This window comes from Balaenoptera acutorostrata, chromosome 1 (assembly GCF_949987535.1).
Source record: "Balaenoptera acutorostrata chromosome 1, mBalAcu1.1, whole genome shotgun sequence".
Lineage (NCBI taxonomy): Eukaryota > Metazoa > Chordata > Mammalia > Artiodactyla > Balaenopteridae > Balaenoptera > Balaenoptera acutorostrata.
In genome coordinates this window covers 36,351,770-36,369,746 of record NC_080064.1, presented here as the reverse complement: position 1 = coordinate 36,369,746, position 17,977 = coordinate 36,351,770, and the positions used below count along the sequence as shown (strand labels likewise).

Below are 17,977 nucleotides of genomic sequence, written 5' to 3'. Positions count from 1 at the left end.
TGGACTGGACATAAGACAATCTCAGGAGCCCATAAGTCAGAGAGCACTGACTATTTTTCAGAAGGCTTGTGAGTTCTAGCCCTGGCTTTGTTGCTGTGTGACTGTAGTCAAGTCACCTCATATCTCTGGGCTTCAGTGTCCATATGTGTTCAGTGTGCAGCTGGAGTCACAGCCCTGCCACCAAAAACCCTGCCCAGTGCAGTCTAGAGAAGACGACAGCGGAAGAACAGGACACATTCAGTGACTGCTGGGGCTGGAGGCCCTGTGTGCTGGGGCACCTGAAGGAGCCCTGGCTCGTTGCCAGTTCCCAGCCCCAACCTCGCCAGTCTCCACCCTTGGGCCAGCTGCCAGCACTCTGATGCCCAGCTGCTCTGCTGTGCTGGGGCCCTGTGGTGAGTCTTCCCTCAGGGCTGCCTTCTGCAGGGGCGGGGGCGGGGTGGGCCCAGGGTGGGGAGGCTGGTGCCTGTACAGGACAGCCAGAAACCTGGATGGCACCGCCTATCATGCGTCATGTGTGGTTCACTCAGTGCCCTGTGAGCCTCGCCCAGGGCCTTACACAGAGTCACTGTTCACTGAATTTAGACAAACTCATCTGTATCTATGTGCAACTTCTTCTAAAAAATCTACATTTCTTTAGCTTTCCCTACCACTGAAATTTAAAACCTGAAATGCAAATGTAAAATGCTGAGCGACAAGCCCGGAGTTGGGCTTTTATTTGGTAGGCAAAAGAAAGTCAAGGGTTTAACAAGAGAATTTACATAACAACATTTTCTTACATAAACAACTGTATTTCAGAAATGAAACATAAACTTCAGTGCAATTACTAAACCTACCGGAAGCTTTTGGACTAGGCACAGTGATGAAAACATTATAGATTTCTTCAATTACTCCTCTCAATAGCCAGGTGAGTAGGTGCTACTAATTATTAATTTACATACAAGCTCAGAAAGATGAAGAGACTTATTCAAGATCATACAGCTAGTAAGCAGTGGATACTATGTGAAACTATTTCTCTCTAACATGAGTGCAGGAGCTCTTAGTATGGCAATGCCCTGGTGTGGATCACAGTCAGTGCCATCACAGAGGGAAGCACAGAGCCCAGGGACAGCATGAGTGGTCAGTGCAGTTGGAGATGGGGTAGAGAAGCTCTCTGGAAGTGTGTAACAAGCAGTGAGGCATTATGAGTCCTTAATATCCTTGTCTCCAATCCCCCACCATCCGCTTGCTTGCCTGGTACTGTGGGTTCCTATGGTCTTTCTGAATTCCAGAAAGTTTCACAAAGAAAAGGAAAGATGGATGGTGGTCGTCCCTTTAACATAGTGCATTGCAGAAATGCATGTAGAAATGCATGTACAACAGCAGACAAATCTTCAGCCACATCTTTCCTCTCTCTAGTGAACACCATCAATTTCTGGCAAAATCCTTCAAGAATCAGGGCTCTAGATGTGCAGCAATATGGATGGACCTGGAGGGCCTTATGCCAAGTGAAATAAGTCAGACAGAGAAAGACAAATACTGTATGATCTCACGTATATGTGGAATCTAAAAAATACAACAAACTAGTGACTATAACAAAAAAAGAAGTAGACTCACAGATATAGAGAACAAACTAGTGGTTGCCAGCAGGAAGGGTGGGGAGGGACAAAATATGGGTGGGAGAGTGGGAGGTACAAACCATGGGGTGTAAGATAGGCTCAAGGATGTACTGTACAACATGGGGAATACAGCCAATATTCTGTAATAACTGTAAGTGGAAAGTAACTTTTAAAAAATGTATAAAAATTTTTTTAGTTAAAAAAAAAGGATCGGGCTATGGGATAGTCCAGGGTCTATGGACTCAGGTAATCCATAATGGGAGAAAAAAGAGCACAAGCAAGATGGAACACAGGAAGCCAGAGCCCACCAGGAAGGGCTCTTCCCATGCCAGTGCAGGGTAGTCAGATATTAAGGATGGAGCAGCTCTAAACCAACCCCCAAGCAACAGTAACTTCTAAAACATACAGCCCTGGGCATAGTGGGCCATGTCAAGTTATTACCAAATTAAAATGCCTTAGAAATGGCCTCCTGACTATCCCAGTGAGAGAAGAATAGGGGGAGTGTTGGGGATTCTGAGTCATACAGCAGGCTGGGACCTCTGGGGCAGTTAGCGGTCAAAACCACCAAGATTAACAGTCTCCAGCTCCCTTGGGCCCGAATAGTTAGTTTCTCTAAGGCACTCACACTCCAAATGCCAGGAGGCCCCCACAGATGTCTGATCAAATCATTCAGCCCTTGTTCTTCTCATACTCTGCAGCTGGCCTTTCATTTGGGGAGATTTAGCATTTTGACCAGTAAGAGCACCATTGTCCTGCAAACGTGACTACCAGGCGCCTGGGGTGAAGAGTGTAAACCACTGCACTCTTAAGAGGAAATCCAGATGGAGAGGCTGGCACCTAAAAGAAGGAACCAGACTTCCACGCCTCTGCTTCACTCACAAGTCCCAAGTTTAAGGAATCAGGTCAAACAACAGGTTGTAAATGGGAAGAATACAGGACCTGGAATTAGAAGCTTTCATAAAGGACACTGCAAGGTGCGTGACCGTGGGCAAGTGAAGGACAATCTGCTTCTCAGCTTCCTCATCTGCAAATGGGAACCACTCAGCTCTCAGAGATCTTAGAGGGTGTGGTGAGAAAGAACATTTGGAGGGGCTGGCTGTCCTCTAGAGCACCACACACGTACTTCGTGACAGGTGAGGTGGCGGAGGTTTCCAATGCTCAAGTCTGGATTCTGTCCTGGGGAGAGTCACTGAATGATTTCCAGTGGGAGAGTACCCTGATCACCGTGTGCATTTTAAGGGTCAACATTTGGTAGATAGCTGGTGGGAAGCAGCTGCATAGCACAGGGAGATCAGCTCAGTGCTTTGTGACCACCTAGAGGGGTGGGATAGGGAGGGTGGGAGGGAGGGAGACGCAAGAGGGAAGAGATATGGGAACATATGTATAACTGATTCATTTTGTTATAAAGCAGAAACTAACACACCATTGTAAAGCAATTATACTCCAATAAAGATGTTAAAAAAAAAGAAAAAAGGATCAATATTTGGGGGGTGAGGAGTAGCATGGCAAAAGGCTGAAAGAAGCAGTCCCTGAGACAGAAAAATAATCAGGACAGAGTGTGATGTCTCAGGTGCCAAAGGAATGAAGTGTCTCAAGAAAGATATGGGGACCAACTGCATCAAACACTGTGCTGGGCCTGGGAAGGTAGCCGTAAGATTGACAGCTGGATTTGCCAACATGGAGGTTGCTCTTGACTTTGAGTAGAGCTGTTTCACTGGAGGGTGGGGGTGAAATGCTGCTTTCATCGGGTTTCAGAGAAAACAGAAGAATTGGAGCCAGGGAATAGAGACTACCATTTTTAGAAGTTTCGCTATAAAGGGAGACAGAGAAATGGGGCAATTGCTGGAGGGGAATTGCAGGGAAAGAGTTTTTTGAGGTTAGGAAATTTTTCAGCATGCATATAAGCTGGTTAGAATAAGAGGAAAACTCAAGCATGATGCAACAGAAATGGGACAGTTGGACAAATGTCCCCGAGAAGGTGAAAGAGGGAAAGGATCTACCACAAAAGTAGAAGGGTTGGCCTTAGCTCTGTCTACCCTGCCCTACCCTGGCCAGTGACTACCTATTCATCTTGCAACATTCGGGTGAAGCACCACTTCCTTTGTGAAACTTTTCGTGATTGCTTCCCCTGCCAAGCAGAACCAACCTCTCCTGCCTGTGGACCCCATTTTACCTAGAGCTGACAGTCACCTGACCTTGCTCACTTGTCCCCACTCTCTTTCTCTCCCACCTCCTTCTCTTCCATCCTCTCACTCACTCATTCATTCACTCAACAGATATTTAGAGGCAACAGAGTCACTCTGCTTGGGTTTGTACCCTGGCTCTATCCCTTACTAGCTGGGCATGTTATTTAACTGCTCTGTGCCTTAATTTCCACATCTTTAAAACTGGAATTATACTAATACCTCATAAAATTGTTGTAAGGATTATGTTGAGAATACAATGTTTAGTACAATGCCTGGCACATAGTTCCCCCTCAGTACATGCTAACTGTAACAGTCTCGTTGTTGTTATGTGCCGGACGCTGGCCTGGGATTAGGGATACAGTGATGACTAGGACATAACTATGGCCTAGCACGTGTTATCCTGAAGAATAAGCTGTCCATTTAGGGACTTCCCTGGTGGCACAGTGGTTAAGAATCTGCCTGCCAATGCAGGGCACACGGGTTCAAGCCCTGGTCTGGAAAGATTCCCACACGCCGCGGAGCAACTAAGCCCGTGCACCACAACTACTGAGCCTGTGCTCTAGAGCCCGTGAGCCACAAATACTGAGCCCACGTGCCACAACTACTGAAGTCCGCGTGCCTAGAGCCTGCACTCCACAACAAAGAGAAGCCACCGCAATGAGAAGCCTGCGCACCGCAACAAAGAGTAGCCCCTGCTCACTGCAACTAGGGGAAGCCCATGTGCAGCAACCAAGACCGAATGTAGCCAAAAAATAAATAAATAAATATATTAAAAAAATTAAAAAGGAATAACTGTCCATTTAAACATCTTTCTCTCCCAGACCATGAAATCTGAGTATAGTGCCTAGCACAGAGTACCATGCGTGGCACTGAGTATGTAAGTACCCAACGAAATGTTTGTTGGACTGAACTCAATTGGTTACCTTGACTTGGAAGGTTAATTGACAGGAAGTGTGGGTATGAGGTGGTGATGGCTGGGGAAAATGAAGAAAGGACTTTGAGGATTAGGACTGTATAGATCAGTGTTGGGCATCTCGTGGCCAATGGGCTAATTTCTGGAACCTCTCAGAAAAGACTGAACTTAGCCCCCTATTGTGCCCCCTCCCTCATTCCAGGTGCTAGTTTACTGGAAGCAGTTCAAGGAACGGGTTGCAAGAATGGAATAAGACCATGTGTGTAACACCTAGCACACTGCCTCACAAACCATAGTTAACAAATATTAGCTTCTTTTTAAGCAAATATAGCAACTTAATCAAGGTAGCCAGTACGATTGTGCTGGGAGGACTTGCATGATAAACACAGGTAAGAACTCTCAGCACAGAGTTCACCCCACCACTGCTTCTTCAGTTCTATCCTCTCTAACCTTCCTGATGAAGATGCACTTCTGCAATTACTAAAGGGATGCTTCTGGAATGACGACATGATTTGGGAAATGGCAGAAGCAGCTTAGGTTAGCTTTAGTAATCCTAGCCCATCATTAAACATTTTCATTTTCTTTTTTTTTTCTGAAATAGCCTTTATGTAAGAAAGGTTATTTAATACTGCCATAGAGCCTTTCAAGCTCCAAGATGGAAAGTTTTCTCTCTAAGGACAATTTCTATCTCCTCTGACTGCCTCTCCCCCATGATTACAGGTCTGCTGGCTCTTCCTGAATTATCAACTGTCTCTTCATTCACCCACATTTGGGGTGTGCCAATCCATCCTGCCCTGGGCATCACTGACCCTTTGCTCTTTGTGAACTCCACTGCAGACTTGGGCTTCTATACAGTTTTGCCTCACTTACAGTGATCTGTGATAAACATGGAGGCACTGTCTCATGTCTCTTCTATCACTTTAAGAGAAGAGGGACTGCTTGATTTGTGTGATCTGGAATTTGGATCTGGAACTTCTCAGCTCTGGAGGCCCTGCCTTTCAGCTCTTGCTACTGGGCACTGCAGTATCTTCTCAACAAATCAGCCACTCTGCTCTTTGATCAGTGATTCTGAAGCTGACACTACTGCAGTTTATCTTTGTCTCCAGAGCCTTGTAATTTACTTCATTTTGTCTGGGAGGATGCTCTCTAGTAAGCTCTTGCAAACACTTTAGCCTGAGCTGTATATGCAATTCTCACCGCGACTTTCCACCAGGAATCTCTTGCAACTGCTCCAATTCAATTTTGTTTCTACATTAACACACACACACACACACACACACACACACACACACACACACACAGAGTTGACATAATTATCTAATATAACTTTACAATAATCCTTTAAGGAGTACAGCCCTTAGATCTAGGCATGTGGGGCTAAAAGAGTCCAAGAGGAGCATGGTTGGAAGATGTGCTATTCTATGTTTACACTATAAAATTTCAAATGGGGCTTCCCTGGTGGCGCAGTGGTTGAGAGTCTGCCTGCTAATGCAGGGGACACGGGTTCGAGCCCTGGTCTGGGAAGATCCCACATGCCGTGGAGCAGCTGGGCCCGTGAGCCACAACTACTGAGCCTGCGCGTCTGGAGCCTGTGCCCCGCAACGGGAGGGGCCGCGATAGTGAGAGGCCCGCGCACCGCGATGAAGAGCGGTCCATGCACCGCGATGAAGAGTGGCCCCCACTTGCCGTAACTAGAGAAAGCCCTCGCAAGAACTGAAGACCCAACACAGCCAAAAATAAATAAATAAATAAATAAAGTAGCTATAAAAATTTGTAAAAAAAAAAAAAAAAAAAAAAATTTCAAATGATAAATTTTGGTAGGGATTGCACTGACTCTGTACGTTGTTTTAGATACTATAAACATTTTAACAATATTAATTCTTCCAATCCATGAGTAGAAAATATCATTCGTGTCTTCTTCATTACTTTCATCAGTGTCTTATAGTTTCAGTGTAAAAAGCCTTTCGCCTCCTAAGCTAAATTTATTCCAAGATATTTTATTCCTTTTGATGCAATTGTAAATGGTTCATTATTAGTGTATAGAAACACAACTGATTTTAGTATATTGATTTTGTATCTTACAACTTTATTGAATTTTTAAAAATCATTCTAACAGGTTTTTTTTTTGGTGGAATCTTTAGGATTTTCTATATATAATATTGTCACCTCTAAATACAGACAGTTTTACTTTTTCCTTTCCAAATTGGATGCCTTTTATTTCTTTTTCTTTCTTAATTGCTTTGGCTAGGACTTCTGGTACTACAATGAATAAAAGTGGTGAGAGTGGTCATCTTTGTCTTGTTCCTGATCTTAGAGGAAAGACTCAGCTTTTTTACCATTGAGTATGACGTTATCTGTGGGTTTATCATATATGGCCTTTATTATGTTGAGGTACATTTTCTTTATACCCACTTTGTTGAGAATTTTTATTATGAATGGACGTTGAATTTTGTCACGTGCTTATTTTGTATCTACTGAGATGATCATATTTTTTTTTCTCTTCATTTTATTAATGTGGTTTACCACATTGATTGATCTATGGATGTTGCACCATCGTTGCATCGCAGGAATAAATCCCACTTGATCACAGTGTATGTTGAATTTTAATGTATTGTTGAATTCTGTTTGCTAAAATTTTGTTGAGGATTTTTGCATCTGTGTTCATCAAAGACATTGGCCTGTCATTTTCTTTTCTTGTAGTGCCTTTCTCTGGTTTTGGTATCAGGATAATGCTGGCCTCATAAAATGAGTTTGGAAGTGTTCCCTCCTCTTCTATGTTTTGGAAAAATTTGAGAAGGATTGGTATTTTTTCTTTAAATGTTTGGTAGAATTCACCAGCCATCTGGTCCTGGACTTTTGTTTGTTGGGAGGTTTCTGACTACTGATTCAATCTCCTTACTAGTAATTGGTCTGTTTGGATTTTTATTTCTTCATGATTCAGTCTTGGTAGTTTCAAATGGTAAATTTAACATGACCACGAACTAATTACAATTCACATTTCCCCTTCATACACTGGGTAAGACTTGCATTTGTGGTCATTGTCAGCAAAGCACAGTCACAACCTTTCAGAGTCACTGGAAGCCAGTATTTGTGGGCAGCATAAAGGATAAGGATAGTGTGGCATCAAGAGTAATGATGTAGGAATATTACTCAGCCATAAAAAGAAATGAAATTGAGTTATCTGTAGTGAGGTGGATGGACCTAGAGACTGTCATGCAGAGTGAAGTAAGTCAGAAAGAGAAAAACAAATACCATATGCTAACACATATATATGGAATCTTAAAAAAAAAAAAAAGGGTTCGGAACAATCTAGGGGCAGGACAGGAATAAAGACGCAGACATAGAGAATGGACTTGAGGACACAGGGAGGGGGAAGGGTAAGCTGGGACAAAGTGAGAGAGTGGCATGGACATATATACACTACCAAATGTAAAATAGATAGCTAGTGGGAAGCAGCTGCATAGCACAGGGAGATCAGCTCCATGCTTTGTGACCACCTATAGGGGTGGGATAGGGAGGGTGGGAGGGAGAAGCAAGAGAGAGGAGATATGAGGATGTATGTATATGTATAGCTGACTCACTTTGTTTTACAGCATAAACTAACACACCATTGTAAAGCAACTGTACTCCAATAAAGATGTTAAAAAAAAAAAAAGAGTAATGATGTAACCAGCATGAAATAAAGGGTACTAGAGAACTGAAGAGACAAGAAGATCTATATTGTTTCTATAAAACAGGTTCCAGAAAGCCATGGCACTGTAAATAATAACAGTACTGCTACCTTTTTCTTATGGTGGGAAATGTGAAATTAGCCAGGAATGATGCACCTGACAATAAAAAAAACATGATGAGATGGTTCCTGAACCTGAACAGAAAGAAGGGGTATCTGGATACGCTGAAGAAACTTCATGTGCACTGAATGGATAATATACACATACATAAGTATCTCTTCTTTCCCTATTGTTCTAAATCCTCATTAATAAATCATTGCTTCTCACATGGACCCATCAACTTATTTATACAGCAGAGACCTTACAAAAATATTAGCCGGGGCTCTGCACACCCTTGGAGCAGCCCTACTCTGGGGTAAATATTACTATCATTTTTGACAAGAGAAACTGACTCTTAAACCCATCCTTTATTCTCACCAATGCCTTTGCTTTCTTTGGTAGAAAGAAGGGTGGGCTTAAAGATAAAAAGACCGGAGTTTAAGTAACTAGCTCTTCCACTTACTAGTTGTGTAACCTCAGGCATGAGATAATCGGTCTCTTAACTCTTAAAATAGCTATAACAAATACAGGACTGGTGGGAAGATCAAATGATTTCCTGCAACAATGTAGGTCAGAACATTCTTTGAAAGGTTATACAAATGTCGGTAACTATTCCTACTGTTTTAATGTTTGACTTCCGCTTTTTCTACTTCTAGACCACCTGAATTATCATCATAATTTCACTAATATTTTTTAATTAATTAATTAATTATTTTTATTTTTGGCTGCATTGGGTCTTCATTGCTGCACGCAGGCTTTCTCTAGTTGCAGCGAGCAGGGTCTAATCTTCGTTGTGGTGCATGGGCTTCTTGTTGTGGTGGCTTCTCTTGTTGCGGAGCACGGGCTCTAGGCACGTGGGCTTCAGTAGTTGTGGCACACAGGCTCAGTAGTTGGGGCTCACGCGCTCTAGAGCACAGGCTCAGTAGTTGTGGCACACAGGCTTAGTTGCTCCGCAGCATGTGGGATCTTCCCGGACCAGGGCTCGAACCCCTGTCCCCTGCATTGGCAGGCGGATTCTTAACCTCTGCGCCACCAGGGAAGTCCCCATTTCACTAATTTAATGAGGAAAAAAACTATTTCTTTTGTTTTTCTTACTTGGATTATTCTCTCCAACTCACTTGGCTGTCTCCAAACTTCTGCCCTATCAGCAGGAAGATCAGGAGACTCCTGGGGACAGAGAAGGAGGGCTGCTGAAATGAAGCCAACATCTCATATACAGGGACTTGTCTTCAACTGGCATGCCAGTGCGTAACTGAGCTCAGTGGAAAGGCTAAATCTCGTAAGATCTGTAGCATAGTATTTACTGTCTCCATAGCTTTCCTTTTCCACAATGTCATACAGTTGAAACCATATAGTATGTAGACTTTTCAGACTGGCTTCTTTCATTTAGCAACATGTATTTAAGGTTCCTCCATGCCTGTTCACGGCTTGATAGTGCATTTCTTTTTAGAGCCAAATAATACTCCATTGTCTGGATGTACTGCAGTTTGTTTATTCATTCACCTAATGAAGAACATCTCGGTTGCTTCCAGTTGTTGGCGATTATGATTTTTTAAAGATAATTAAACAAAAAGGCCCTATTACTGTATAAACTGGAGCAATGTGCAACATTTGTGCCATACTGTGCCACTGTGTGCAGTTTTGTATAGACATAAGTTTTCAGCTCAATTGGGTAAACACCTACAAGAGTAATTGCTAAATCATGTGGTCAGACTATGTTTAGCTTTTAATATGTTGCCAAAATGGCTGAACCATTCTGCATTCCTGCCAACAATGAATGAGACTTCCTGTTGCTCCACATCCTTGCCAGCATTTGGTGTGTCAGTATTTTGTATTTTAGCCATTCTAATAGGTGTGGTGATATTTTATTCTTGTTTTAATCTGCACTTCCCTAATGACACATGAGATATGGGCATCTTTTCATATGCTTATTTGCCATCTGTATATATCTTGTCAGATGAGGTGTCTGTTAAAGTCTTCGGCCCATTTTTAAGTGGGTTGGTTGTTTTTCTTATTGCTGAGTTTTAAGAGTTCTTTGTATATTTTGAATGAAAGTCTTTTAAAAACCAAACATGTGTTTTGCAAGTATTTTTTTCTGGTTTGTGGCTTGTTTTTTCATTATTTTATCAGTGTCTTTCACAGAACAAAAGTTTTTAATTTTAGTAAGTCAAGTTATTGATTTTTTCTTTCATGAATTGTACTCTTGGTTTTGTATCTAAAAACTCATTGCCAAATCCAAGTTCACACAGATTTTCTCCTGTTATATTCTAGAAGTTTTGTGTTTTACATTTAGGTCTATTAGATTCCATTTTGAGTTAATTCTCATGAAAAGTGTAAGGTGAAAGATTTAGTTTCTACATATGGATGTCCAATTGTTCTAGCATCATTTGTTGAAAAGATGATCCTTTTTTTTCTGTTGAATTGCCTTTGCTCCTTTGTCAAGGATCAATTGACTATATTGGTGTATTTCTATTTCTGGACTCTCTATTCTGTTCCATTGGTCTGTTTGCCTATTCTTTTGCCAATACCATGCTGTCCTAATTACTGTAGCTTTATATTAAGTCTAATGTCATGTAGCATCAGTCCTTCAACTTTGTTCTTCTTTATCAGTATTATGAGGACTATTCTCAGTTGTTTGCCTTTCCATATAAACTTTAAAATAAGTTTGTTGATATCCATAAAATAACTTGCTGGGATTTTAACTGAGATTACGTTGAATCTATAGATCAAATTAGGAGGAACTGAGATTTAAACAATATTGAATCTTTCTATCCATGAACATGGAATAGCTCTCAATTTATCTAGATTTCTCTGATCAGAGTCTTGTACTTATATATATAAATTTATATATATCAATATATTTAGATTTATACCTAAGTATTTCTTTTTGTGTGTGATAATATAAATGACATTATGTTTTTAATTTCATATTCCAATTGTTCATTGCTGGTATATAGGAAAGCAACTGACTTTTGTATATTAACCTTGTATCCTGGAACCGTGCTATAACTGCTAGTTAGTTCTAGGAGTTTTCTGCCAGTTCTCTGGGATTTTCTACATAGTCAATCATGTCATCTGTGAACAAAGACAGTTTTATTCCTTCCTTCCTAATATCTATGCCTTTTATTTCCTTTACTGTTCTTATTGAATTAGCTAGACCTTTCAGTATAATGCTGAATAGGAGTAGTAAAAAGGGACATTCTTGCCTTTTCCCAAACTTAGGGGGAAAGCATCTAGTTTCTCATCATCAAGCATGATGTTAGGTGTAGATTTTTTGTAGATGTTCTTTATCTTATTGAGCAAGTTTCTTTCCATTCCTATTTTGCTGAGAGTTTTTCCTAAAATCACGATTGGATGTTGGATTGTATCAAGTGCTTTTCTGTATCTTATAGATATGATCATATGATTTTTCTTCTTTAGCCTGTTGATGTGATGCAATACAGTAATTGATTTTCTAATGTTGAACCAACCTTGCATATCAGGAATAAATCCCACTTCATTTAGGTGTATGGTTCTTTTTGTACATCATTGGATTCAATATGCTAATATTTTGTTGAGAATTTTTGCATTATGTTCATGAGAGATATTGGTCTGTAATTTTCTTATAATGTCTTTATCTGGTTTTGGTTTTAGGGTAATGCTGGCTTCACAGAACAAGTTAGAAAGTGTTCCCTCTGCTTCTATTTTCTGGAAGACATTGTAGAGAATTGGTATCATCTTTTCCTTAAATGTCTGATAGAAGTCACCAGTGAAACTATCTGAGCCTGGTGTTTTCTGGAAGGTTACTAATTATTGATTCAATTTCCTTGGTAGATATAGGCCTCTTCAGATGATCCATTTCTTCTTGTATGAGTTTTGGTAGTTTGTGTGTTCCAAGGAATTGGTCTATTGCATCTAAGTTATCAAATTTGTGGGCACAGAGTTGCTCATAATATTCCTTTATTATGCTTTTAATATCCATGGGATCAGTAGTGATGATCCTTCTTTCATTTCTGATATTAGTAATCTGTGTCTTCTCTCTTTTTTTCTTGGCTAGCCTGGCTAGAGGTTTACTGCTTTTATTAATATTGCCAAAGAATCAGCTTTTGGTTTTATTGATTTTCTCTACTGATTTCTGCTCTGTTTCTTTTTTTTAAATTAATTTATTTATGGCTGCATTGGGTCTTCATTGCTGAGGGTGGGGTTTCTCTAGTTGCAGCGAGCAGGGTCTACTCTTCGTTGCAGTATGCGGGTTTCTCATTGCAGTGGCATCTCTTGTTGCAGAGTACCGGCCCTAGAGTGCACAGGCTTCAGTAGTTGCAGCATGTGGGCTCAGTAGTTGTGGCTCATGGGCACTAGAGTGCGGGCTCAGTAGTTGTGGTGCACGGGCTTAGTTGCTCCGTGGCATGTGGGATCTTCCCGGACCAGGGCTTGAACCCGTGTCCCCTACATTGGCAGGCGGATTCTTAACCACTGCGCCACCAGGGAAGTCCCTCTGCTCTTTGCTTCTATGAAGGTCTCCTAAGTCTTATTTCCCTTTCCACTTCTGCTCCTCTCCAACCCATCTACCGTCCCACAGCCAAAATCATCTTCCTACAAGTCAAAACTAATGCTTTTCAACTGCTTAAAATACTTCAGTGGCACCTTTTGCCTTCAAGATGAAGCCCAAACTTCTTATTGTTATCTCTAAAGCCCTGCATGATTTGGTCTGCTCATTCCTCCAGACTTATCATGTCTCATCCTTAGACCTCTTGGAGCTTTGACAGCATAGAAAAGACAGATATTAAGTTTTTACACAAATATTTATTCCAAGTATAGATAATGAAGAACTACTTAAATAGGCCAATAGAATTTACAGGAAACTCTTCAATTGATTCAGATTTTAAAAGACCATGAAGAAAAAAACTAGAGAAAGGGCTGGTAACCAAAAATTAATATAAAATGGATTTTTGAAAGTAGTATTTAGAGACCTAGAGATCATAATGAAAGTTTGCGTTTTTTGGGGGGTTTTTTTTGTTTTTTTTTTCTGGCTGCACCACGCGCCATGTAAAATCTTAGTTCCCTGATGAGGAATCGAACCCACGCCCCCTGCAGTGGAAGTGCGGACCACCAGGGAAGTCCCGAAAGTTTTTTTTTTTTTTAATTACAGAAAAGAAGGCACATCCAGATATATTTTTTTATTTTAAAGGTATATAAGGACAATACAGAAAAGGTAAACTCAAAAGGAAAAAAGTACTCACAATCCGACTGTCCTAACGTAACTACTACTACATTCTGCAGTAGTTATTATGCTATATTCAAATATGGTTATAGTGATAGGCTTGTAGGCTATACCCTGGTTCTCAACCCTGGCATGTTAGAATCACCTGGTGGAACTTTTAAACATTAAGGTAACTGAGCCTGATTCCTGAACAACTAAATCAGAATCTCTGGGTGGTGAAGTCCTGTGCTGAGAAACACTGTATATAGACATGTCCTATGTACAGGCAGGGGCCTCACCTCAAAGGTGAGTTCATTTTTTGTATCAATCACCTGGGAAAGTGAAGAGTTCCTCAGACAGGATATGGAATCTTTTAGAGCAGTATTAGACTCATATGGGGAGCTTTAAAAATCCCAAAGCCCAGGCTACACCTCAACCCAATGACTTCAGAATCTCTAGGGGATGGGAGGCAGGCGTCAGTAATTTCTTAAGCTCCCCAGGTGATTCCAGTATTCAGTCAAGGTTAAGAACCACTGTGCTGAGAGCTCCAGGTGAGCTACAAAGTAGGAATTTGGCTTTTGGCATATGGTAGGTGCTCAATAAACACTTTCCCCACAGGGAAAATTTCCCCATGCAGCCACAGGGAACTTAACAGGCTGTTCTGGAAATAGTAAGCTATGCCTCAGGGTGTATTTTAGACTGCCCCACGTTTATAGGTCTTTCACAATTGGCTTGGTTTTCACAAGCCTTTGGGGGTTTAAAGTTGTTAGTTTTGGCTCCTATATCCTTGTCTTCACAAGGAATTCCTTATGAAATGAGACTGAGCATTAACGCCTCCATGCTCTTGCCCACATGGCAACCATAAAACATCATACTGTGGCAGCAGACAGGAGCTTTCCCAGCACACGGAGCACCCACCCACACCCAGCTGAAACAGATGACACCACCATTTAATTAAATCAGCTTCCAGAAGGCTGACATCAGCTCAGGAAAAACACACCTGGACACCAGGGTCTGGCACCTTCAAGACTCCAGATGGTTCCTGTCTCTGCTGGACTAATGGGCACATTCCCCGGCTCCGGTGTCATGTTCCTCATAACCAAGACTGAGATTTCCTTAGGGTTCTGTCTGAGTGCTCTGCCTCCAGATACAGGCAGGGCTAACTCCCTCTCTTCCACTGAGTCTTTGCTCAAATCTACCTTTCATTGAGGCTTGCCCTGACCGTCCCATTTAAACTTGCAATCTCTTCTCCAGCATTCCCTTGTCCTGCTCTATTTTCTTTCATAGCACTCATCACCTTCCAAGACACTGAAAACGTTACTTGTTTTTCACACTTTTTGTTTACTGACCACCTTGTTGACTGGTTTATCCTCAGAGCATAGAACCTGACACATAGTAGTTGCTCAAGAAAGCTGTTGAATGAGTGAGGAAGTGCTTACCTCGATGTCTGGGCATCAGACTGTAGCCCTGAGCCTTTCCCTAGGACGCTACACTTTGAACAGTAGACTCCTTTTTGGGAAGCCAGAGCCTCTCCAGGGACCAGACTTGGACCCTCTGGAGGTATCATCCAATTGGGCTGCAGCTGACTGCACTGAGCAGCCTAGTGCCTACCCCCCCAGGGAACACAAGGTTAATTCTTGGACAACTTTGAGGCCAACAAAACCCAACACGCCAGCCTCACATCCTGGTTATTCACTCCCTCAATGACATCCTCATCAGTTTTCTCATGCTCAAGTCACTGCTGTCTGCTTCTTCTTCATGGTTCAATCTCCCACTTCTCTCCCACCTCACCATATTCTAACTTTCCACTGTCTTCTGAGAAGCCTCGACTTCTTCAGTGAATGTTCCTTCCATCTTCTAATTTCATAGAAACCTGGGTCTTCACTGAAAACACCATTTCCTCTACAGCCCTATGTGATGGAGGCTGCTCTTTCTTCTATACCCCATGCATCTGAAGGTCCCTCATATCCTCTTTGTACTCCATTTATGCTTCCGAGTCACCAGTATGTCACCTTCCTTAAAAAAAAAAAAAAAGAAAACCTGTTCATTGCTTACGTTATCCAGAAATACTACCTCCTACCCTCCCTTGCTGTTCTCATTTACTCTCTCCCCCTTCACTAAGACTTCAGCTCACAAGACATCCTTTCCAATCAAGCTTACAAGGCTGTTCATACGGCTTAAAATTTTCACGGTTTTATCCCAATTACAAAGCACAGAGTTGGTACTCATGAAATATTTGCTAAATGGATGAGTTGAAGAAATGAAATCTGGGGCATGAAGCAGGAGGCAAGCTGAGGTTCAGGTCTGATTTTGGGGCTATAGCCTTCCCAGTTTACTAGACACCAATAAGGGTAAATGGATAGGTTGAATCTCATACTTGGGCAATTATTATGATCCCACTTTATAGTAAGAAACTGAGCAAAAACAGTTAAATAACTCACTCAAGATTATAGCTAGTAAGATGTGGAACTGGGCTTTAAAAATCAACGTCTGACTCCACAGCCCACATTTTTTTTAAATTTATTAATTTATTACTTATTTTTGGCTGCATTGGGTCTTTGTTTCTTCGCCCCTTGGAGGGAGGGGGGCTGGGGGGACTACTTTACAATGTGGTTGTGTGGGTTTCTCATTGCGGTGGCTTCTCTTGCTGCGGAGCACGGGCTCTAGGTGCGCAAGCTTCAGTAGTTGTGGCTCCCGGGCTCTAGAGCGCAGGGTCAGCAGTTGTGGTGCGCAGGCTTAGTTGCTCCGCCGCATGTGGGATCTTCCCTGACCAGGGCTTGAACCCGTGTCCCCTGCACTGGCAGGCGGATTCTTAACCACTGCACCACCAGGGAAGCCCCACATTTTAAAAAATAAATTTATTTATTTTATTTTCATTTTTGGCTGTGTTGGGTCTTTGTTGTTGTGCGCAAAAGCAACGCTTCTCTAGATGTGGTGAGTGGGGGCTACTCTTCATTGTGGTGCACATTGCAGTGGCTTCTGTTGTTGCAGTGCACAGGCTCTAGGCACGTGGGCTTCACTAGTTGTGGCACGTGGGCTCAGGAGTTGTGGCTCACGGGCTCTAGAGCACAGACTCAGTAGTTGTGGCGCAGGGGCTTAGTTGCCCTGCGCCATGTGGGAATCTTCCAGGACCAGGGCTTGAACCCATGTCCCCTGCATTGGCAGGCAGATTCTTAACCACTGTGCCACCAGGGAAGCCCAGCACAGCCCACATTTTTAACCTCCAAAAAATACTGCCCTCCTGAACAATAGAGTTTGCAGTTAAAAGACAAGGTTTTGTACAGCTCACTGCATATAAGTATTTTGAATAATCTTCACAGCACTGACAAGTGATTCTGTCGTGAAGACACAAGTAGCAGGGAATTCTCAAAGGAAACAGAAACCATTTATTCCACAAAGACATAATTAAAAGAATATAAGGAAGACCAATAAAATCCAAGACATCTATTTCCAGGTTTTTGGAGAATCATTGGATATAGAGATATTTTAAGTGTATTTCTATAAACAGTTGACCCTTGAACAACAACATGATTAGGGGCACTGACCCTGCATGCAGTCAAAAATCCGCATATAACTTATAGTCAGCCCTCCATATATGCAGTTCCTCCATAACCATGATTCTGATGCAGCCAATCACGGATCATGTAGTACTGTAGTGTGTACTGTTGAAAAAAATCCACATATAAGTGGATGCACTGCAGTTCAAATGTTCAAGGGTCAACTGTAATAGGTTCTTAAGAATAGAAAACACCTGGGGGGCTTCCCTGGTGGCACAGTGGTTGAGAATCTGCCTGCCAATGCAGGGGACACGGGTTCGAGCCCTGGTCTGGGAAGATCCCACATGCCACGGAGCAGCTGGGCCCGTGAGCCACAATTACTGAGCCTGCGCATCTGGAGCCTGTGCTCCGCAACAAGAGAGGCCGCGATAGTGAGAGGCCCGCACACCACGATGAAGAGTGGCCCCTGCTTGCCGCAACTAGAGAAAGCCCTCTCACAGAAACGAAGACCCAACACAGCCATAAATAAAATAAATAAATAAATAAAAATAAAAATAAAAAGATCCTGGTTAGTTTATTTAAAAAAAGAAAAGAAAAGAAAAGAAAACACCTGGGGCTTCCCTGGTGGCGCAGTGGTTGAGAATCTGCCTGCCAATGCAGGGGACACGGGTTCGAGCCCTGGTCCGGGAAGATCCCACATGCCGCGGAGCAACTAGGCCCGTGAGCCACAGCTACTGAGCCTGCGCGTCTGGAGCCTGTGCTCCACAATGGGAGAGGCCGCAATAGTGAAAGGCCCACGCACCGCGATGAAGAGTGGCCCCCGCTTGCCGCAACTAG

The 17,977-nt window shown here is 42.4% G+C and overlaps 1 protein-coding gene across 6 annotated transcripts in view; it reads right to left on the bottom strand.

Annotated features, from left to right (window-relative positions):
• The window catches only part of ST3GAL3 (ST3 beta-galactoside alpha-2,3-sialyltransferase 3), a 239,793-nt gene that overhangs the window by 79,265 nt on the left and 142,551 nt on the right, over positions 1–17,977 (bottom strand). The window lies entirely within an intron of this gene.